This window comes from Pantherophis guttatus, chromosome 8 (genome assembly GCF_059756535.1).
Source record: "Pantherophis guttatus breed Tessera chromosome 8, ASM5975653v1, whole genome shotgun sequence".
NCBI lineage: Eukaryota > Metazoa > Chordata > Lepidosauria > Squamata > Colubridae > Pantherophis > Pantherophis guttatus.
Window position 1 is genome coordinate 30982736 of NC_142070.1, and position 23174 is coordinate 31005909.

Here is a 23174-nt window from a genome sequence, read left to right on the forward strand (position 1 = left end):
TTAAACAGGCACAAATGCACTGCAACAATCCAGAAGCTCAGAAAAAGGAAACAGACTGCCTATACAATATCTTCCATCAATATTGAACTTTTCCCCACGCAACTTTTATCAAAAAGTGCCTAACCACTTAGCCCACTATAACACAACCAATGCAAGTTATGAAAAGGCTAACAGCCCTCAAACATCTCAGAAACAGTCAACAGACTATTACAACCACATGGCATAATCGTAGCACAAACCAGCCAAAGCCCACTAAAACATCTTAAGTAAAACAAAAGTAGATTCAAAAGCCAAAGAACAAAACATGTAAATATGTAAAGAATTATAACAGCCACTATGACAGACAAGCAGAAGATTAGAAGAGTGCATCCATGAACATAAACTAGCAGTCAGAAGACACAATGAAAACCATGATTTCAACTAGGAGACTGCGAGCATCAAGGTCAAGCTAAATCCAAAAATGCTAGAGAATTTCTGGAGCCTAGTACTATGACAAATCAGCCATCAACAAGCACAGTTTTATCTGTTGAAACAACATCTACATACCATTCAAAAGAAACAATAAAAAAGCTGAAAAAGAAACAAAAAGACCAGAACATATCTTCATTAGTAATCAATACCCAGCTAACTGGGGGATTAACACCAAGATTAACACCAGATAAAGAAACAGGAAACAATACCCTAATCAATGAACGATTGCCACAGACAATCAATCAAGCAGTAAACAGCCTGAACAAGGTACTACAGGTAGTCCTCGACTTACAACCAGTCACTTAGTGACCATTCAAAGTTACGATGGACCTCCCAAAAGGTACTTATGATCTGGTTCTGACAGTTCTGACAGCAGGGCTGCCCACTATAGTAACATGTCTGCATTTCAGGCTGCAACTGGCTCACAGTTACAGCCATTTGCAGTAGCCTGCAGTCACATGCCTATGATCTACTATGTTTTTGCTGTGTTACTTTTGTTTTTTGGCAAAAGCACCATACAATAATAGCAATAGCACCTAGACTTATATACCGCTTCATAGTGCTTTACAGCTTTCTCTAAGCAGTTTACAGAACCAGCATATTGCCCGCAACAATCTGAACCCTCATTTTATTGACCTTGGAAGGATGGAAGGCTGTGTCAACCTGAAGTGGTCAGGATTGAACTTCTGACAGTGGACAGAATCAGCCAGCAATAGTACATTTCTAACCACTGTATCCCTATGGTTCTGGCCATGAACAATAGTTTCACTTAATAAACATGGATTCACTTAAGTGATTCACTTAATGATTGCTGCAAAAAAAGTTTTGAATCAGGTCAGTCATTCGATGACTTGCTGTATGACTATCATAATTTATGACCATAATATCCAAGAAGAGAACAACATGCCATCGACATTGACAGGGTGTCTTACTATATAAACAGAGCAAATTCTATTCCATTCTAGCGTGGAAGAGGTTTTCTAGTCTAGTAACGAAATGCCTGGAAGGAAGCAACCAAGCTCAAAGAACACCAAGCACTTATCATTCTCCCTATTTTCAAGCACAGGCAGGATTCATAAGTACTGAATTACTAGCGTTTTTAAAGCCCTACTTGAGTTCTGAGTGACCATTTCCAATAGTTTCATGCAGAAATGGAACAGCATAGAGGACATGATACAATCCTGTGGAACTGTCAGATCCCCTCTTTAGGTGGCTTAGCATACGCTAAGTAGACAGTATGGTACAGCTAGTGAAGAAGTTTTATTGCACACTTGAATTAAGCCTCTTAAATATTTGATTACTGTCTGCTAAAATGAGGCCAAAATTCCGTATAACCACTGCAGGTAAAAGCCACTATTCTGTTCAACTTCTTCCATGGTTTAATGAATATATGGGTTTGCATTTTTCACACTCATTATGACGTAGCAGTTGGTCCCTTGATATAGTCAACCTTTCCTGGGAAACTAATTTCCACTGTGTCTCTCATAGATTCCCTTTGTCACAAGTGGGACATTACCTGAATGACTGCATACTGTTCTTTACTGTTACCAGTGCCATTGCTTTGTTGTCAGTGTTGATGATGATATCATTGGGGGATTGGTGTTTTCCTAACACCTATTTGCCAATATAGGCTGCTCTACGCACACCTCTTCTTCCTCCTCCATTTGTAGGGCAGTGCCCTCAATGACTGTTTGGTTTGGGCTGCTAGGGAGAATAGATCTTTTCTTCTGAAATACATCTATTTTTCTAATGCTTAATCAGGCATTATGTATGCTTCATTTTTGTGGGTTTAATGCTCTCTTGGAAGAACACTAAACCTGTTTTGAACCTGTTTAAACATGGCTTTTGGGAAAGCATCTATATTTAAAAAACAGAATTGGTGCTCTCGTTGAGAAATGGAAATCAGAGCTAGATTGTTGCTGGTTCTTCCCAAGTAATGTTTGTTGGTTATGTGGACAAAAGTGTTTTTCAGTGACCGTATCATTTACTGCTTTTAGGAGAATGCCACTGTCATTTTGCAAACCCCATTAGCTACGTCTGGGGTGCTGCTGGACCTAGCTGTTTACTCACATGATCAGCATTCTATTGAAGAATACAATGCTTTGGAATATTTAATAGCTGAAATACAGCTATCCTGTACAGTGTTCTTCCCTGTACCCCTTTCAGTCTGAAGAGTGTAGCCAAAAGCACTAGTATCAAAAGCTGCTGGTCATGGCCATTCACTGCCAATACTGACATCCATGTGGAGCCTTAATGATGGCTCCCTTTCACTTTCCTTAAGGGATAGATTGATCACATGTACACAAAAGTGCAAAGTGAAATGGAAGAAATGTGGGAGAAATCCTGCTTGCTTCAACCTATGCCTGTCCACTCTGTAGAGAGGCATAGGTTGTAGGCCAGGAATCTCCAATCCCTGGTCCATGGACCGGCACCAATCTGCAGCATACCAGAAACCAGGCCATGCAAACAAGCGAAGCCCCGTCCCAGGCAGCATGTGAAACCATACCCCCTCTGGTCTGCGTAAAAACCTTTCTCCACAGAACTGGTCCCCAAAAGTTGGGGGCCGCTGCCCTCGGCAATTTTTTAATTGGACTATATTTTGGACATAGACATAGCTCTATTCAGAAGAGCACAAGACTCATGTTAAAGAGGTCAAATAGTATTAAAAACACTAAATCCATATTCAGAAATAACTGGAAGTCAAAGTCAAACTGAGAAGCAGAACTGTCTTTTGTGCAACTTAAAAGACTGCTCCAGGTAACAGCCTGCAATTGCTCAAAGCTGTCCCAGTATGTATTGTATTGTATTGTATTGTATTGTATTGTATTGTATTGTATTGTATTGTATTGTATTGTATTGTATTGTATTGTATTGTATTGTATTGTATTGTATTATTTATTCATTCATTCATTCATTCATTCATTCATTCATTTTGCTTACAACATTAAAATCTCTCGCTTAATACAATATTTGTAAAAATACAAGTTATAACAAAAGTATGGGGAAGAAGGAAGCAGGGAGCAGAATGTAAGTGGGGAAAAGTGGGATCCACTATTGGTCCATCAAACCATCCCAATATAATAATCCCCCATTAGGGCAAGGGTTGGGGCTACAGCAGAGAAGGCTCTTCTCCTGGAGCCTGTTGGTTGGAATTTTCTGACCAGTGGGATCTGCAGTATGCCTCCTCTGTTGGCATAGGTGGAGGGGATCAGTCCCATTGGGGTGAAACGGTTCATCACTTAGCCTGGACTCATGCCATGTAGGGCTTTAAATTGCACCCAGAACCAACTGGCAGTCAGTGTAGCTTGCAGAACAGCAGTGTAAAAGGGCCACACTAGAGGCCCCAAGAACTGCCCTCGATGCTGCAGTGTGCACTAGTTTTAGCTTCTGAATACTCCTCATAGGTAGTCGCATGTAGTGCTTATAAAGGGAAGCAACTGGTGTTTCTTCTTCCCACTGGCAGATGACACTGGCTGAGAATGTAGAAAAATGAAGTCAATACAACTTACCAATCGCTTGTGTAAATGGTCATACATACAATAGCTAGCCTTGTAATTGAGACAGAAAAGAGGCCATCTGTTGGTGCAAAAGACAGTATGCTTTTCTGCTAATTGAAGGAATGGGAGATTACATATTAACAAGGCCAGGAGGAACAGGGAATGAAACAACAAGTAATTCACATTTATTGCAGTGCAAATATTTATTTACATTCTGATGTGGAAGATCTGTCTTTCATCTGAAGATGTGCTTTCATATTGAACAATAAGTCTAATGACATGAGAGATTTGTACTTGGTGTGAATATTAATAGAGAATCTATCGCTTCCTCCTCCCAATGTACCAGTTTTCAAATAAGTGGACCATTAGCAGGAGAAGAACTTCTTGCCTTAAATTCCCAGCTTTTTGCTATATTATCTGGTTATCTCTGCTGGATTTTAATCCTAATATATTTTAGTGGGAGGAAATTGATGTTACAGTTGATATGCATAGGTAGTCAAATGGGTACCTATATCTTGCAAAAAAAATAAAAAATACAAGTAAATCCTCCCTGTAATATCTACTGATTTCTTTCAAGTTTATGTTGTAAAATCTTTCTGAATCAGTCTAATTGTAACAACTATAACAGTGACATGGTGTCAAGTTTTTGGAGATATAGATTTGATCTCTTGGTGGTTTGTAGCTTGGCATGCTGTATAATCTATTTTTGTTTCTTTTACCCTAACCTGAAGAAAAATATGAGATGTAACATATTTTTCTCAAAAATAATTGAACTTGGTCATCTAGCCAGAAATGATAGTGAAATGTCAATTCTGTTCTACTGTTCTACTACATTAGATCCAGCAGTTATGGAATACAAGACTGAAACTGTCAGAAGCATTGTTAGATCTTTTACTTTAGATACTTTATTCCTGCTTTTATGTTACATAAAATGTTACATAGATTTTCCTGTTTGAGGATTAAATTTCATTTACTTTGCAGTTATTTTATAGGATGTTTCCTTCTTCTTTAAACAATTTTGTGATGAAACGTAAAATTAAAATTCAGATATGTTAACATTTTAAAATAATGTCAAGGTAACATTTCTACAATAAAGTGAGTTGTTTATTTTTACCAGAGCAGTTGCAACTGTAATTTGTTTAAAGGAAAACAATTGTGATGTACTTCGGTCACTTCCTGAATTTATTACTGCAATGCAGTCTACATGAGACTGTCCTCAAAGAACATCTGGAAGCTTCAGTTGGTCCAGAAAATAGTAGCAAGAGCAATTATGGGCATATCTTGGTAAATCTATGTTATATCCTTGCTTTGTGAGCTGCCTCGGCTTCCAGTAGGTCAATATATGCAACTGGAAGTGTTGATTGTTATCTATAAAGCCTGAAATGATGCTGGAATATTTGATGGAGTCCCTTTGTCTAATTGTCTCTATCTGCCCCATCAAATCTGGAAGAAGGTGGATCTTATGGATCCTGTCAATTAAAGATTGTCACCTGGAAGGACCCAAGAAGTTGTCTGTTGCAGTGCTTGCCATGCATTCAACCTGAAATTAGATTGAGGCATACTCTGTGGCTTCCTCAAAGCCTTTAAGACCTGGATCTGGCTGTCCATAGGGATCAGAAGATAGTTAAACTGCTGAAAATTGTATGAATTTGCTGTTATCATATATGCCTGTGGGTATACGGAGTTTTGGTGCCAGTGAAGGTTGGTTTATTCACAGGGGGAACATTTTTCATGGTATTTTGATTAGGAAATTGAGGGTGGCTTATCTGTAGATGGGCTTATGTGTGAATAAAATGTATACCATTATGGGGTTCTCCTTAATGGCCATCTTTTTCATTTTCTTTTTCATTTTTTCATTTTTATGATATTGCTTTATTTGTTAATATATTGATGTTTTTATTAGGTTAGTTAATCAGAGTTGCTTTATGGCTGTTACATATCCAATAAAACAAACATACACTTTGAGGATTCATTAAGTGCCCATAATATTAAATAAACATTATAAAGTGGACATTCTTTACTGTTTTTCTCTTCGCAGTTTGAAATGTTATTAACCCTCCAGTCCCAGTCTAATTTGATAAGTAAAAACTGCAGGACAAGATAGACTACAAATGATCGTTTCAAGTGAAATGAAACCATGTTTAAACAAATGGGCAAATCATAAACAGCCTTTTTAATTGCCTTTTTTAAACATTTAAGGTCTACAGTGGGCAAGATGGGGATGTAATTGTTATCATGAAAGGAGACGCAAATGGGATTTCTTTCTCTATTTAATAATTTTGCAAGGATTTTTTCTTCGTGGAAGTATCCTAAGCATTAAGAAGCTTATCACACCTATTTCCTTTACTCTCAAGCTAAAATTGATAAGAAATTGCCCTAGGACAGTGATACCTAACCTTTTTGCCATCACGTGCCAAAAATGGGGGGAGTGCGGGGGGTTTGCATGTGCATGTGCCCATACCCATAGTTCTATGTGCCCTGCATGCATGTGCGACCCCCCTGTGCGACCCGCATGTTTGGCACGCAATGGCACAGTGGGCCTGTTTTTCGTGCTCCCCAGGTTCCAGATGCTTTCTAGGAGCCTTGGAAGGGCAAAAACGGCCTTCCCCACTTCCTGGAGGCCTTCCGGAGGCCGGAAATGGCCCGTTTACTGACTTCCAGTGGGACTGGAATGCCCGTTGTTTGCTCTCCCCAGGCTCCAGAGACTCTCTGGAGCCTGGGGAGGGCAAAACAGCCTTCCCCACCCACCCGAAGGCCTCCGGAGGCTGGAAACAGCCTGTTTCCCTACTTCCGGTGGGCCCAGAAGGCCCGAAAATCAGCTGGCCAGCGCATGCGTGAACGCCTGAGCTGAGCTCATGTGCTCACTGATATGGCTCCACATGCCACCTGTGGCATGTGGGCCATAGGTTCACCATCACGGCACTAGGAGGTTCTAGGGCAGGGGTGTCAAACTGGTGGCCTGCAGGCCAGATGTGTCACGCACAGACCACGCCCACCCCAGTTCAGCAAAGGGAAAAACCATCACAATACGTCACGTGATGGCAACATGACATGGGGAGTTTGACACTCTTGTTCTAGACTTACAAGTTAGAGATGCTGGTTATCTGTCCCTTTAAGGATCCTTTGTCAGGGAATATTTTTAGTAGAATATCATTAAATACTAGATACCAGATGTATTATTAGATACATATATCGTGAATAATTTAGTAAAGATTACATTTCTTCATGAATAGTTAGTAAATGGAATAAAATTGTTATAATTTTACCTAGCAATTACATTATGTATCACATAATTCTGTCTCCAATTCTAATTATGATAGTGTGAAGTAGTTCAGGTAAGTTTCACTTTAGCAATAAAGTGAATAATTTGTTGATAGAATAAAAAGAGGTAATACTTCTTCCTTTCCTCTTTTGTGAATTATTCAATCTGAGCCTCAGTTTCATGGAACAGATTCAGAGCTATGTGTAAAATATAAGGAAGAGAAAGTCATGTTGTAGTATCCAAAGTCCACTGGTGCATTACACAGGTAATCCTTGACTTACAACAGTTCATTTAGTAATCATTCAAAGTTAGAACGGCAATGAAAAAAATGACATGACCGTTTTTCACCCTTAAGACCATTGCAGCATCAAAATTCAGATGCTTGGCAATTGATACATATTTATGACGGTTGGCTGTGGCTGTGGCTCTTGCAATCTTCTGACAAGCAAAGTCAATGGGGAAGATAGATGCACTTAACAACTGTGTTACTTACTTAACAATTGCAATGATTCACTTAACAACAGTGGCAAGAAAAATTGTAAAATGGGCAAAACTCACTTATCAAATGTTTTGCTTAGCAACATAAATTTTGGGCTCAATTGTGGTCATAAGTTGGGACTACCTGTAATGAAAACCTTGCTGCTATATTAAACATTTTATGAACTGTTTTGCTCTTTAAAAAACTGTACACTAGATGGCAATATACAGTACTAACAAATTTATATAATTTCAGTTGTTGGAAATATAAATATATATTTCCAACAACTGAATGAGTATGTGTATGTGTATGTGTATGTGTATGTGTACACGTACACGTACACATATACATACCCATACACACACACACACACACACAGTTCAAATAATGAAAATTTTTTTAAGAGAAATGAATATGAATTTTGTTTGTTTTCAATTCGTCTGGGGTATATACACTTGCAAAGAAATATATCTCCTTTTAGAGTAATGTAATGTAAAGGGAAATCAATGTAAATGAGAGCCATGACAGTTTGTGTAATCACTGTTCCTCTTTTTTGACTTATATAATATTTTCCTATTTTGCATGCACTGTTGTCACAGATAGGAGAAATAACTAGACTAACAAGTTTAGATAAAAATTCGCTGCAGCAATAAATAATAATAGAATACTTCCTACTTTTTATGTAATTCAAGAGATATTGTAATAGGCAGTTTCACCGCAAAATCCATGCAGTAAAAATAATTTATCAGTAGGTTAAAATGGGTAGGCTACTTCTCTCTTTCTCTATTTTTGACCATTTGATTTTCAAATGTATTAGATACAGTAGTGGGTTTAATTCCCGGGAGCGCGCGGCGCTACTAGCATGTGCAAAAGGTTCTGCATATGCGCAGAGCGTTTTTGATGGCGGGTGGGCAGAGCCTTACACCGCTGCTGCTACCGGTTTGCCCAAACCAGGGAGAACCAGTAGCAACCCACCAATGATTAGGTAGGATTATAGGTAGTTCAATATAAGAACCTGGGAGAGAAAACAATTTAGTGAAAGCCAGAATTTGAGAACTCGGACTTCTGAAATTGACTCTCCTATTCAGAAATAAACCAGGTGTCATGAATTATCAGTAGCCTGACAAATATTCTGTTATGCTGTGTTGCTAAGGGGTGTTGAACCCGGCTCTGCAAAGGCAAGATACATCAAGATACATCATGTGACGTGATCGAGTTTGACACCTGGATAATACTTTCATGTTTCTTCTCCTTTTTTCTTTGTAATTAACTCGCAATAGTATTTTAAATTAAGATTTATTAACTCTTACCAATGTAACAAACAGAAATTCCTAACTAGCATATACAATAATTAAATTTTCAAATTTTATAATTGGGAAGCTGAACCTTTACTTTTTCAATCACTTGTGTTAAACAAAAATGCATTTACATAGCAACCGTAAAATGCTTAAAATGCAAAAGGTTTTATCAATGTTGAATAATATATTGCTCTTGTATTTGCTTTTACCAAATAGTGTTTGGTAAAAGTGAATTCCATTTGATGCTCAGTCAGAATCAGCTGAATTGTTTACAGAGTCTTCTCCAATTTTATCCCTTCCAAATGTACTGGAATTAAACTCCCATATTCCCCAGCTAGCAGAGCCAATGACATGGTGTCTAAAGGAGTCTGGGAATTGAAATCAACATATTTGAAGGACATCAGAATGGGAAAGGTTGACTTGAGCAAATTTCCAATACAACATATGAAGTTGTATTGGAAATGATAATAACAAATGTTATTATCAGCAATCCTACCCATACAGGGCTGGTATTGTTGGATTGAATATTTAAAATAAAAACGCAATATAGACTTATCCTTTGCAAACACAGTTGTATTTCAGATTGGAAATACAAATTGGAACTAGGAAAGTAAATTTGTTTTTGTATATATGAATAAATGTTTTCATATTGCATTAGGAGGCTACAGTAATTCATTACAGATGTTTAATTCAGCATTTATTCAACTTGTTTAACAGTTCACTAATGAGATGTCATGGAGCTACTCATGAATATTTATTAAGCTTTATAGAAATAAAGAACAGATTAGTAGACTATTAAAAATGTGCCTGTTTACTTTTAAGGTATGATACAATTACATCCAACATAGTTACTTTTGATGTGTTATATTAGAATATGTGGTTGGACATCTCTGTAGAAGCTGTGTTATACCTCTACCCCACTTTCTTATTTTTGGTTTTTCTTGGTTAATCAGAACATTCTTCGGGTAAAAAATAAAAGAATAATTACTGCTGAATTTGTTATGCAATTTGTACTATGAAGAATTATTATTATTATTATTATTATTTATTTATTTATTTATTTATTTATTTATTTATTTATTTATTTATTTGATTTGTATACCGCCCTACTCCCGAAGGACTCAGGGCGGTGAACAGCCAAACAATAAAATACATAGATACAAAAAATTTAAAAAACCAGATAAAATCGAATTAAATAGTTTTGGCCCTGACAAATTAAAACACCCCAATAATTTAAAACAAATTAAAATTTACATATTAAAAAAGAGGGAAAGGATTAGGCCAAGCCCGCCTGGTGGAATAAAAAGGTCTTCACAGCGCGGCGGAAGGTGCGCAGGTCTGGGATCCTTCGTATCTCTGGGGGGAGCTCATTCCAGACAGTAGGTGCCCCCACAGAGAAGGCCCTCCCCCTAGGGGCCGCCAGTCAACATTGTTTGGCTGACGGTGGAGGAGGAGTCCCTCTTTATGAGAGCGTACTGGCCGGTGGGAGGCTGTTTGTGGTAGTAGGCGGTCCCGTAAATAACCAGGTCCTAAGCCATGGAGCGCTCTAAAGGTGGTGACCAAAACCTTGAAGCGCACCCGGAAGACCACCGGGAGCCAGTGGAGCTTGCGCAGGAGAGGTGTCACATGGGAGCGCCATGTTGCTCCCATAACCACCTGCACGGCCGCACTCTGCGCCAGTTGGAGCCTCCGGGTGCTCCTTAAGGGGAGCCCCATGTAGAGAGCGTTACAATAGTCCAGGCGGGAAGTGACGAGGGCATGAGTGTCTGTGTGTAGGGAGTCCCGATCCAGAAAGGGACGCAACTGGCGAATCAAGCAAACCTGATGAAAAATCCTCCCAGTCACGGCTGTCAAATGCTCTTCTAAAGACAGCCGTGAGTCCAGGACGTGGGGCCAATGATTCGCCCCCAATAGTCAGCGATGGCGTCAACTGACTATATCGGGACGTCGGAAACCACAGCTACTCGGTCTTGAATGGGTTGAGTCTGAGCCTGTTCCTCCCCATCCAGATCCGCACGGCCTCCAGACACTGGGACATCACTTCAAGGGCATCGTTGGGGTGGTCTGGGGTGGAGATGTACAGCTGGGTGTCATCAGCGTACTGGTGGTACTTCACCCCGAAACCACGGATGATCTCACCCAGCGGCTTTACATAAATGTTGAACAAAAGGGGCGAGAGGACCGACCCTTGTGGCACCCCACATATAAGGGGCCTTGGGGTCGACCTCTGCCCCCTGCCAACACAGACTGCAATTCTGCTTTTACATTTGAAATATATTGTGAATATGCCTTTAGACAATAAATAAAGTTTGCAGTAGCATTTTTGGGATATTTTGAGAACTGCACCCACCCTTCTGGCCTTCTAGAAGGGCATTAAAACTTGGTTTTGCTGGTTGGGGCGCTAAGGAGGGCGCTCACTGATGGGTTTTAGGGTATCATCCCTGTATCATCTGTCTCTTGGTTCCTGGCTTTATGCAAAGTTTTTAAAAAAGTAATTTGCATACATTGATATCTTAATACTCATTAATTGGTTCCTGGAGGTCCGATGAGTACTAAAAATGACGAGTGCCAAACAAACCACATGACTTACCACGTGACCCTTTATTTTGGCTGGGAAGGACTTCCTGTCTGTTCCTTTTTTATGTCAGTGACCTTCCCAGCATGGCTGATTTCCTGTCCACCCTCTGCAGCTGCCCCCCTTATCTAGATGAGCCTGGATTAGTTTACAATATAAAGGATTTAAAATAACATGATCACATAAAAACAGCCCTTAAAAATGCAAACAAAAAAATAAAATAAAAATAAAATTCACTTTAAAAAACACAGAAAAATAAGTAACAGTTAAATTTAGATGTAAGGAGATCCTAAACTACCAATTACTGTTTTAGTAATGAAGATAATTATTGGATTGGCAGAAATTGATAAATCATTCTCCTCTGTCTTTGTGGTTTCCTAACCCATATAGTCCAACTACATTTTCCTCCTTGATATTTCCAACTTTGGCATCCCAGTCTCCAACCACACGAAGCACAGTTTGCTGGCATATTTTATTCTGTTGATTTCAAATTGAATATCATCATATAAACTCATCAGCTACCTCTTCTGTTGCATCAAGGACAGGAACATAAACTTCATATTAAAGGATTATCATAAAAACTAACTGATAATACTTTTGCATTGTAGCCAAATACTGTCCCTTCCTAATTATGAAAGCAATGTTGTTTCTTACTTGTCCTTACATGTCCTAATTGGTAAATAAAGGCATACATATGTAAACACACTTGACGCCTGTTTGGCCTTTTTCCTTCTCCACTTTTCAGGTCAGTGGAAATTCTGCTGTTCATTTGTTCTGATGTCAGATCGGGAGCCTCCTGTTCATTTTTTTCATTTCAAATAAAACCAAGTGTCTGTCCATACTCATGTATGTGGAGAGAGATGAGATCAGCTTTTGAAGTATTACTGCTATCTGATTAGAGAAGGAATTCAGAAGAACATAGAAGTTTTGTGAAAAACACACACATTTCTTTAGTATTTCTTACCATATATTGCTAAGGCAGCTAGCTTTGCTTTTTCTATTCCTATTGCTCTTTTGCCTGATGCAGTCCAGATGTTATAAAGGTTAAATCTTTCCTGGCTAGAATTTTTTATTCAAAAGCAGAGGATAGCAGAGTAGATTCTTTGGACCATGCCTTTCATGCCTATGGCAATTATGGTTATAAAAGCTAAAAGACTTTGTCACTAGATGACTCACTCTTCTCTAAAAGCTTCCGTCATGGACATGACCTACAGATGGGGAGATGATTTGTAGACTCTTTGGTCCCATTACTTTCTGAATTGCTGAGAAGGCTGAGGAATTATTCCCATGGCTGCCTCTAAAAATGCAGGTTTAACATAAAAAAAACTCTATACAAGCTAATCCTTCCAGTACATCTGTGCATAAAAGCAATGCTGAACTAATTCTAGAAAATCACTTCATTGGCATTTTGGCTCTCTTCTGCTCTAAACACCTATTTGTGTATGTCATAATCAGAATAATCTGATTATTCAGATAGGGTGGTTGTTGTAGTTGTTTTCCAATTTGAAATCCTCCCTGCCTTCTAGAAAAACAACATTTTATAGCTGAAGAGCAAAAAAACTAACTTGAATGCCTTTGCACTCATAAATTATAAATAGAACATTATTATTTATTAGTATTATTTATTTAGCTATGATAGGAGGACAATAATCTGCTGAACATATAAAGTCAGCAAAAGAAAATGCAATATAAGCAACAAGAAATAAAATAACATATAGGTAATCCTTGTCTTATAACAACGAGACTGGAATTTTACTTTATGACTGCATCACTTAGTGATGGCAATTCCTGAAGTCCTAGTTGCCTTTGTTAACTGATACCAAATTGTTAGATGAGCCAACTTCCTACTGGCTTCCCATATCCAAAGTCAGTGGGGAACTTGGCAGGAAGTTGCAAGTGCCAGGCGTACAGGCAGGTAAGTTTATCCTGCCTAGTAGGAGTGGTTGTGTGGGTATGACTGTAGGGGAGGGTCAGGAAGGCTATGCAAGAGTGTGTGTGAGATGCTATCCAGTCCGGGGAAGGTGCATAAAGTGCGAAGTGGGGCATGAGAGGTGCCAGGTGGGTGAGGAAGGGTGAGAGGAAGCAGATGAAAGGTGCTGCATGATTTAAGGAGGTCATGTGGGAGCACATAAGGGTGTGCAAGAGACATAGCACTGATGGTCAGAGAGGATGCAAGAGGAATGGGTATGCAAAGAGCTTCATGAGAGACATAATGGGTCTTGGAGGATGTGTGAGCATTTGAGGGGATGTGTGAGGAGTGCAGATTGGGAAGGGTGTGAGTAGGTACATGAGAGATGCCATGCAGATCAGAGAGGGTACAAGACAAGTGCCATGTAGGTTAAAGAGTATTCACAGGAATGGAATGGTTTGGGAAGGGGTGTACGGGGATGCAGGAGAGTGGCCAGTGTAGCACATGCTTCAAGTGTCTGAGGGAGTGTGTGCCAGTGGAAGACTTACCCTAGTGACTTTAGAGATCTTTGCTTCCTTTCCTATTGATGTTCTGGAAAAATCTTTGCCAGTTATAACTGGCAATCATGTGATGTGGGGCACTTGACAATTACTCATAAATGCAAATAGGTTACAAAGCATCCAGATGATCACATGATAGTAGCAATAGCAATAGCACTTAGACTTATGTACCGCTTCACAGAGCTTTACAGCATTCCCTGAGTGGTTTACAGAATCAGTATATTTTCCCCAACAATCGGGGTCCCCATTTTACCAACCGCGGAAGAATGGAAGGCTGAATCAATCTTGAGGTTCTCAAGATTGAACTCCTGGCTTTGAGCAGAGTTAGCCTGCAATACTGCATTCTAACGCCTGCACTACCATGGTTTTTGTATTCTGTAGGAATACCAGAATGACTGGAAGTCCAAGGACTTGTGGTAACCACCATTTGTTGAACACTGTTATGACTTGAAACAATTGCTTACCAAATACAGGTAGTCCTCAATTTACGACCACAATTAGCCCAAAATTTATGATGTTAAGTGAGACATTTGTTGAGAATTTTACGACATTTCTCGCCACAGTTGTTGAATCATTGCAACTGCTCAGTTAATAATGCGGTTGTTAAGTGAATCTGTCTTTCCCATTGACTTTGCTTGACAGAAGTTCGCAAAAGATGATCACATGACCCAATGACACTGCAACCATCATAAATGTGAGTCAGTTGCCAAGCATCTGAATTTTGGTCACGTGACCATACTGCAATGGTCGTAACTGAAAAGCAGTCACTTTTTCTCCCTGGATGGTTAATTAGGAGAGACATTAATAAACTGAAATAGACTGAGCATCACAATAGGTCACAGGAGATTCAGTTACCTGCTTTGAGAAATGGTCTTGTAAAACAATGTTGTATTCCTTTTTCAAGTTTCCTTGAAGTCAAAACAATGCATCTAGTCAGAGGAAAGCCTCCCATTTCTGTGTCAGCAGAGTATTTATCAGATACTGGTAAATATGAAGGATTGATAAAAGAATTGCTCCTTTTGAGCAAACCACTTTCTAATAATGAGGTAAAATACTCAAATCTTTCTGAACTTTGAGGTCCATAAAGCTTGACCTGTGATAAATGGCTCCAAACCTATATATGATTCTTCCTAGCAGTTTCATGTGGTTATTAAATAAAGCAGGGGGCCAAATTAAACCTTGTGAAATTGTCCAGGAAAATTTCACCAAACTGCAAAAAACTTGAAATAGTGATTCAAACTGAAGCTGATGTATTTTGTGTTTGAATCAATATACTTGTCATATTGCCAGAAGAAGAACCTTTGCAATAAGCTCCTCCTTTTTTAAATACTTTATTTTACTATCTCTAATGTATTTAGATTGAATGGCAGTGATTAAAGCTTCTTCAAGATAACTAATACAATTAACCACTGCATACTAAAAAAAGCAAGGAACCTAATTGGATTGGCTTAGTAAAATAGATTCTGAATTTCTGAAACTGATTAAAGTGACTGCTAAAATGTGAACTTTATAATTTAGCCAACTTTGAGGTGAAAAAAACTCAACAATATGTTTCTTACTCTTTTATTATCTTCTGCAATCCTCCATTTTGCTTGCATCCAGCTTTTAATACAGAAATAAAAGAAGTCTCTGCAGGACATTTTAAAAATGGCTATTCCTGCTGATATGATACACTAAAACAAAACTAAGGAAAGACAGAAGGCAAAAACAACTCCACTTAATTTTGCCTTGTAAAAGTAATTTACAAGATTAAAAATGAGGTTAGATTCCTTAACAATTTTTGCTAAAGTACCCTTTCATTGATTTTCAGTACAATACTATAATTGGGTAACTATGTTGGCTACACAGCTATCCATTTTTTAAATAGTTTGCAACCATCCACATCAACATTGCAAATGTTCAAATAGCTTTTGGAAACATATCTCTTGGACCTTAAACCTTTATTTTTTTGCTCCTCTTAATGTTTCTTAGATTGTTAACTGGTAACATTTGGTTTTTTTCTTTAACATAATTGTGATAGAATTGTCAGTTTCTGAAGCTGTTAATACCTGAATACAGGTTGTGAAAAACTCCTGTAATAAGATGGTCTCCTTACAGTTAATTTACGCCTTTGAGGAAATAATATTACTGGCCTTGACTTTAGCCTACAGAAGAATAACTCAGCAAAGAGAACAAAGTTTTCCTTATGTCCTATATATAATTTAATAAATTTGACTTTCACCTTCACAATCTTTTCCTTTCATCACCATCAGGAAACAAAATCTGTTAAGGTTTTCATTTTTCCTGGCATAGATTTCGAATTACTTTTCTTCCCTAATGAAAGTTCTGCAACCTGAACTCATTACCAATCCATATCATTTTTTGGAATGTCACAATTATCTTTGGGTAGAAGGCTAAATCTCTATTCTTACATACTGCCCCCACCTATATATTATTCTTTTTTAACAATACGATGATATCATTAAAAATACTTATTTCCAGTGTGCCTTTGGTTTTTCTAATTAGTTGCTTTGGTTTCATATCTGAGATCAGAAAGTTTATGAACATGATAGTCCTTGGAAAGGATGTCACCCATGAAATTCTTCTCCTAAAGAGACTTCGCTAGTTTGCATATAAATGAATAAATAGATATTTATCATCAATTTTTCTGTGCTGGCAAGCTTGGCTGCCAGCCAACAAGATAGCAAGCCGGATGCCTGCCACAGTCCAATGATAGGTAAAGCTCAGGCACAGCAGAGTTGAGGAATCATAAAATGATAAAATGATAACTATAAACCTAGCCAACAACCTTGGCATAGACTGAGACCAGGAATCCAATGAACAGGTGACTAATCCAGTGGGAAGCACAGGAGGCATTGTGAAATAGAATCCACGCCACAGCAAGGTAAACATGACAAAGCTGAGAATTCAAAAGTGGCTTTCAACATCTGCTCTCATGGAATGAGGCCAAAAAAATCAATCATGCTCAGCCTCCACTAATACCCAGCTGAGGCACTTTACTTCTCAGCATTGGCTGTTTTGTTGACTTGTTTCTTGACAAGTCTTTCAGCTCTCTCTTGTTGAATTTTTATCATGTGCCTCTGTGTAGGACTGGGTGACTGAATTTCAGAGTCTTAAGAGGCTGTCAGTGGGTGCAGCCAAAGAGTTCTGGGGATATCTAGACCTGCGTAAACCAGAGTGGAGTTATTGGCTCCATTACTGCTCAAATCACCCACACTTAGATGGGTCTTCACCACCTTCCTCATATGAGGATATGTCCAGCAAGCCATAACACTAATGAGTGAAAATTAGAAAATATCAAAATACGCAGCTGTCTCTCTTTTTAACCATTAGCCTTTAAGAATATGAAATTGGTTATATTAGATTATTGTTCATTGCACAGTCAGCCAGATGTTCAGACTGAATTTGGCATTTTTGCTGGCAGAGGCATCGCAGGCCAGTCCTTCGCTGTTTCCAGGATAGCCCCAGGGGCCAGATCTAAGCACCCCATGGGCTGGATTCTGCACGCGGGCCTTGAGTTTGACACTCCTGCTTTAAATGATGCCAGGCATAAGCTTTATGTCTTTTATGAAACTATGAGAAATTTATTTATTTCAAAGGTAAACTTAAAGATATTATTCAGTATTGTGAAGTCATAAAATGCTTATTGATAAGACAGTTATGGCATAGATTTCTCTGATGGTAAAAAGCTGACTCACTGAGGTAAGCAATTCTCCTCTATTCTTAGATACTATTTTTAGAAAGCCTTAAATGGATAATAAACATTTTAAAAATAATTATACGAAGAAGAAAGCCTTTCATGCAGTAAAACAACACATATTGTTGGATGTGATAATTGCAGAATAGGTCAGCTTTGGTCAAAGGCCCTAAGTGTCTTTGAAATTTCTTTCAGTGATGTATGGTGGCACTCTATAAAAAATGCAATTAAAAATTGTTGGTTGTATTATTGAATTCAGATTTGGGTATGGTTTACAAGAGGTTATATATGATCTAAAATGGAACTCAGCAACCAAAAGCAAGTGTGTGTTACCTAATTCAGGTTTTAAGTATAGTCTATGTTTAGATTTCCTCTCCTACCTCTTGGTGCTCTCTGATGACTTTAGTTTAGATTGTGAAAATTGTGAATGGAAAATAGCTTATAGAAAGGGATTCTCCTATCCCTGTGGTTTCTGCTGTACTAAAAACTATCACTGAATATTGTTGTTCTCAGTGTGATATGGGCTGTGATAGAAAGGGAAAGAAGCTAACATCAAGAAAGGGTAGTTCAGTTTTGAGGAGTTCAGTTGTCTTTGGTTATTTTTGAGATATTTTTATGAACTGATATTTTGAGGACTGTTCACAAGCAGACTATGCAAAGCAGATAATTATGTCCTTTGGGTGGGGGATGGGAGATGGAAAAGACTTAAAGGAATGTAGCCATTCTCAGGGTCTCCATTGCTTTATAGAACATTTTAATCTGTTTTGGGCTTATCCAGTGGTGAAATCCAAATTTTTTTACTACTGGTTCTGTGGGTGTGACTTGGTAGGCATGGTGTGACTTGGTGGGCGTGGCAGGGGAAGGATACTGCAAAATCTCCATTCCCACCCCACTCCAGGGGAAGGATATTGCAAAATCTCCATTCCCACCCCACTCCAGGGGAAGGATATTGCAAAATCTCCATTCCCAACCCACCTGGGGCCAGCCAGAGGTGGTATTTGCCAGTTCTCCAAACTACTCAAAAATTCCGCTACTGGTTCTCCGAACTGCTCAAAATTTCCGCTACCGGTTCTCCAGAACCTGTCAGAACCTGCTGGATTTCACCCCTGGGCTTATCTAAGAAAATGCTTATTCCTTGTTAACTTTTTGTAGTACAAGTATAGGTTTCTTCTTAAATCCACCAAAGCCCATGTAATCTATTATTTTACTGCTATAGTGAATGAATAAATCATATGCTGTTGGAGTAGGACTATAATACAATATTTTACTTGTACCCCACCCAGAGCCTGTTTTTAAATGAATGAATGAATGAATGAATGAATGAATGAATGAATGGCAAATGCTAGAAGAAAGACTATTTACTGCAAGTCATTGGAGATAGTATTAATTAATAATTTACAGCAGTTTTACCTTACCATGGTAAATACGTGATCCTGAACTTCCAGAATTCCCCATCCGACATGGGTTTACCGAGAATTCTGAAAGTGAAATTCACAGATATGAAAGTGAAACAATAAGTTTATATCAACAAAAGCTATTTATTTAAAAGACTTGGATTTTTTAAGTATTTCAAAATTTAAAGCAAATTGTCATGACACAAGAGTGAATCTAGAATGTTGTTCCTAGTCTTCATAGATTTAGAACCACTAGACCAAGAGGAAGTGGAAATAAAATTTGCAAGTGCCAATAAACCTCCATGTATACTATAAAGGTAGACACAATTTATAGTTTCCATACTTATAATCATGTAACTCTTCTTAAACCAAATACAAAAAATGTTTTAGGATGCATTTATTGATACTGATATGGAAGACGAGCACAATGTGGTTATGCCACAAAAGGGATTTTATGAAAGATCTGTAGTTCACTCTTTTTTGAAGGGCTGAGATGAGAAACCTGTCTAGAATGTATTTTTCCTTGTGTGTTCATTGCGTAGCAATATCGGATTCACCATTTCCTACAGTATAAAGAACTGAGAATGTTTCATCAGGTTTGAAGTTCCTATTCATTTTTGAGGCTCAAAAGAACAAATGTTATAAAATGTCAAGCAGTCACTGCTTTTTTTTTTAGATTGGTGTTCTACTGAAATTGGTATTCTACTGAGTGCTGTTCCCATTATATTTTGTTAATGCCTTCTATTTCTGTGCAATGATGAAAAAGCAATATCAGCCTCTATTTGCAGTACTCTATTTAATAACAGTATGGTAGGGTTTTTTTTTTAACTGTATACTGTTAGAATGGATTTCCACAATCAGAGATTACTCAAATCAAATGTTTATTTTGCAATGGTTGATGTAAACATGTAAGTAACTAAATGTATACTTACAGTAAAATATGGTATCCAGATTTTAAGGGCCTTTGATTGTTGGCCAGAGGTTACAGTGAAAAAGTGGTTTGGGAAAGAAAAAGAAATAATTTTGTTTTATCTGAAATTCAACTTAATAAAACTTAAGTTATATTTATTAAATTGAATCAGTATAATTTCTCTTCACATTTAATAATTTTCTCTTCTGTAGTCTAAAATTATAATTCAGGATCTGTCTTTGTAAGGGCATTTATGCACTAAGAACTAAGGCTTATGTTTTAAGTCACGGGTGTCAAACTCGCAGCGTCACATTGCTGTCAAGTGATGTTTCGCTTTTGCGATGTTTTCCCATTTGCGGAGTTGGGATGGGTGTGGCCTGCACATAACTCCTCTGGCCCGCAGGTCGCCAGTTTGACACCTCTGTTCTAGGTTATCCATAAGGTACACGTGGTGATTTGAAGCTAGTAACTCTCTCTCTCATACCAATATACCACTCAGAATTGATACTGGGAGAAACATCTCATATGTTCCTTAAGGTCTGAGAAAAGGGTGGGAAGTAAATTCAATAAATAAATAGAATGTCATTCTCTCCGCCCCACAACCCCCTGCTGGGCTGTAAAAATTGGGGATCGCTGCAGTAGAGCACATCTTAAGCCTCTCACCCTACATATTGAAGGTTGTGAACATATGCTAACCAACTTTGGGAATCAAGTGATTATAAAACATTATATATAATAACAAATACTGTATCAAATATTGGACTACAGAAGTGTAATTAGTAAAATGAAAAATTAGGCCAAGGCTGTCTTATGAGATGCTACAGTTGATGAAAGGCCCTTCATAACATGGAAGCTTCCTCAGTTTACATGGACAAATTTAATAATCTGCAATAAAATATATTGTCATGTTTGTTCATTTCTAAACGGTGCAATCCCATTCTAATGCATATCAATCCAATGCAGTATTTCCTAAATTCTGGGAATATTCAAAACTTCATAAATAATTTTTTAAAAATTTGATTTATATCCGCCCTTCTCCAGAGACTCAGGGCGGCTTACAATGCATTAAGCAATAGTCTTCATACTTTTGTATATTTATACAAAGTCAGCTTATTGCCCCCACAAACTGGGTCCTCAATTTACCTACCTTAGAAAGGATGGAAGGCTGAGTCAACCTTGAGCCTGGTGAGATTCGAACTTACAGTAATTGCAGACAGCTGGTGTTAATCACAATGCTATCAGTCTGCTGAGCCACCAGGCCCTTTTTGAGGGAAGTTATGGATATAAGGCAACAGAATGATAACAAGTAGTAGATTTGACCATGCTTGGTAACTTCTTATTTGCCAAGCTGTTCTATTTTTTATTTTTTTTACTTTTTCTTTTTAATTTCTCGCATGACTGAAATGCAAGCTTATCCTCACCTCATATTTGATGCTATTTATGTAATAATTAATATTTCTTATAATTAATATTATGTTTCATATATATCAATAATAAATCAAACTATATACGGCATTGGGGATGATTGGGGACAACAAGGAAAGTCTGTTAAATATGACTTATCTTGTGAGTCATTGTCAGAAAGTGATCTGTCCTTGGGACATCAGTATATAATGATCTGTGTTCATGCTTCCAGAACACACTAGCTCGTTAATTTAAATGCAAAGTTATTCCCTGCTATTGGGGAAACATAGCAGGCCTGCTTTGCACAAAACACTGAGCTTAAGGTAACCAAAGACATTGCAGCCAGCATATTGTGTCAGTTCTGCCATAATTTTTAAAGTACATGGCAAGATGACCTTTTAAGTGATCTGACTTTAGAATGCTCTTTAGTTTAGCTGTCTTTGAAATACTTTATCTGGTACTAAGAATTTCAGGCTAAAATGTAACACAGCACTTCTAGAATTTAAAATCAGTGTTATTTGTGTGAAAAGGCTTGAAAAACTGAGTGTAAGGCAATAAGAAACTGGCAGAGTCACGTGTATGTTATATGGTTGTGTTCCAACAACGTACTTGGCTCAATCAGCTAACCAATCTAATGAATTTTCCTTAACAAAATCCACACTAATTATATCAACTATTCACACTTTGGAATTTACTTAAGCTCTTGCAGCAAGGGAATGCTGTAAGGATATATCAGTAGCTCCTTCTCCATTGGACAAGCAGGAAATGCTATCTGAAAAGAGGGTGACAGGAAGAGAAATAAAATAAAGGACCCAAGTCCAAAAACAGCAGCAATGAAAGCACTGATCCAAAGACCAACAGTCTTCCACTTATTCACCAGCCCTTTGGGTTCCCTCCCATTAAGCAGTCCCTACTGTGCTATGTAGCTATCAAGACTAATTCAGTTAAACAGAAAATGTCCAGTTCTAGGGAAGCGGGGAAGACAGTGGTCAGGAAAGGGTTATCTGCTCCTAATCCAGCGAAGATCGGGTCAGGAAGTTGATAAGCTCCTCCTCCTGTTGCTTCTCCAGCTTTCTGACTCGATCTGTGCTGGATCGAACGCACATAGCCTTTCTCCTGCTTTGCAGTCTTGATCTCCAACTCTAATTTGGTCCTTTTATTTCTAAATTTCTTCAAATTGCTTGCTGAGGTGCACAGCGAGAAGGGCTGCTTTGGTCCAACTCCGCTGCGACCGCTTGCGGTCTTTGTGGATTGAGGACGCCTTAGCTGGGTCTCTCCTGCTCGGCGTGAACGGTTCACGCCCGATTCCGCCGCTGAGAGCCTCCTCGTGGAGTTGAGGCTCTCTGTCTCTTCATAGCGGCTGCCCTTTGTATTCCGGCGAGATGATCTCTCCCTCGCCGAAGGCACCTCTCGGCAGCTTAAATTGCTGCCGCTAGCAGCCGCTTCGTGCCTGCCGCCGCCCCTGAGCCGCTCAGCGTCTGACTGCTTCGTCATCGCCTGCGCTCGCCGCCAGACATTTCCAAATCAACGGAGCGAAGAAGCGGTATTGTAAAGAAGGCGTTTTTACGCCTGGGCTATTATTTGGGGCTTTTCTCCTGGCTTTGGACGGCGTCTGGAGAGTAATTTTATACCGGCCGCCATTTTGTCACCCTAGGCCACCATTGAACGCTTGAATATAACGGACGCCATTTTGCCTCACCTCGTGGCATTAGAGGCCCA

The 23174-nt window shown here is 38.6% G+C and overlaps 1 protein-coding gene and 1 long non-coding RNA gene across 12 annotated transcripts in view; one reads left to right on the forward strand and one right to left on the reverse strand.

Moving 5' to 3' along the window:
- Positions 1-23174, forward strand: part of INPP4B (inositol polyphosphate-4-phosphatase type II B) — a 216057-nt gene that overhangs the window by 8943 nt on the left and 183940 nt on the right. The window lies entirely within an intron of this gene.
- Positions 12274-22217, reverse strand: LOC148112578 (uncharacterized). 2 transcript variants are annotated; one of them, XR_015729074.1, is made up of 3 exons: positions 22137-22217; positions 19163-19225; positions 12274-12472 (listed from the first exon to the last, which is right to left on the reverse strand). It is a non-coding gene; the product is annotated as an uncharacterized LOC148112578 (long non-coding RNA). The 2 variants fall into 2 exon arrangements; XR_015729075.1 differs by lacking the exon at positions 12274-12472 and adding an exon at positions 14913-14958.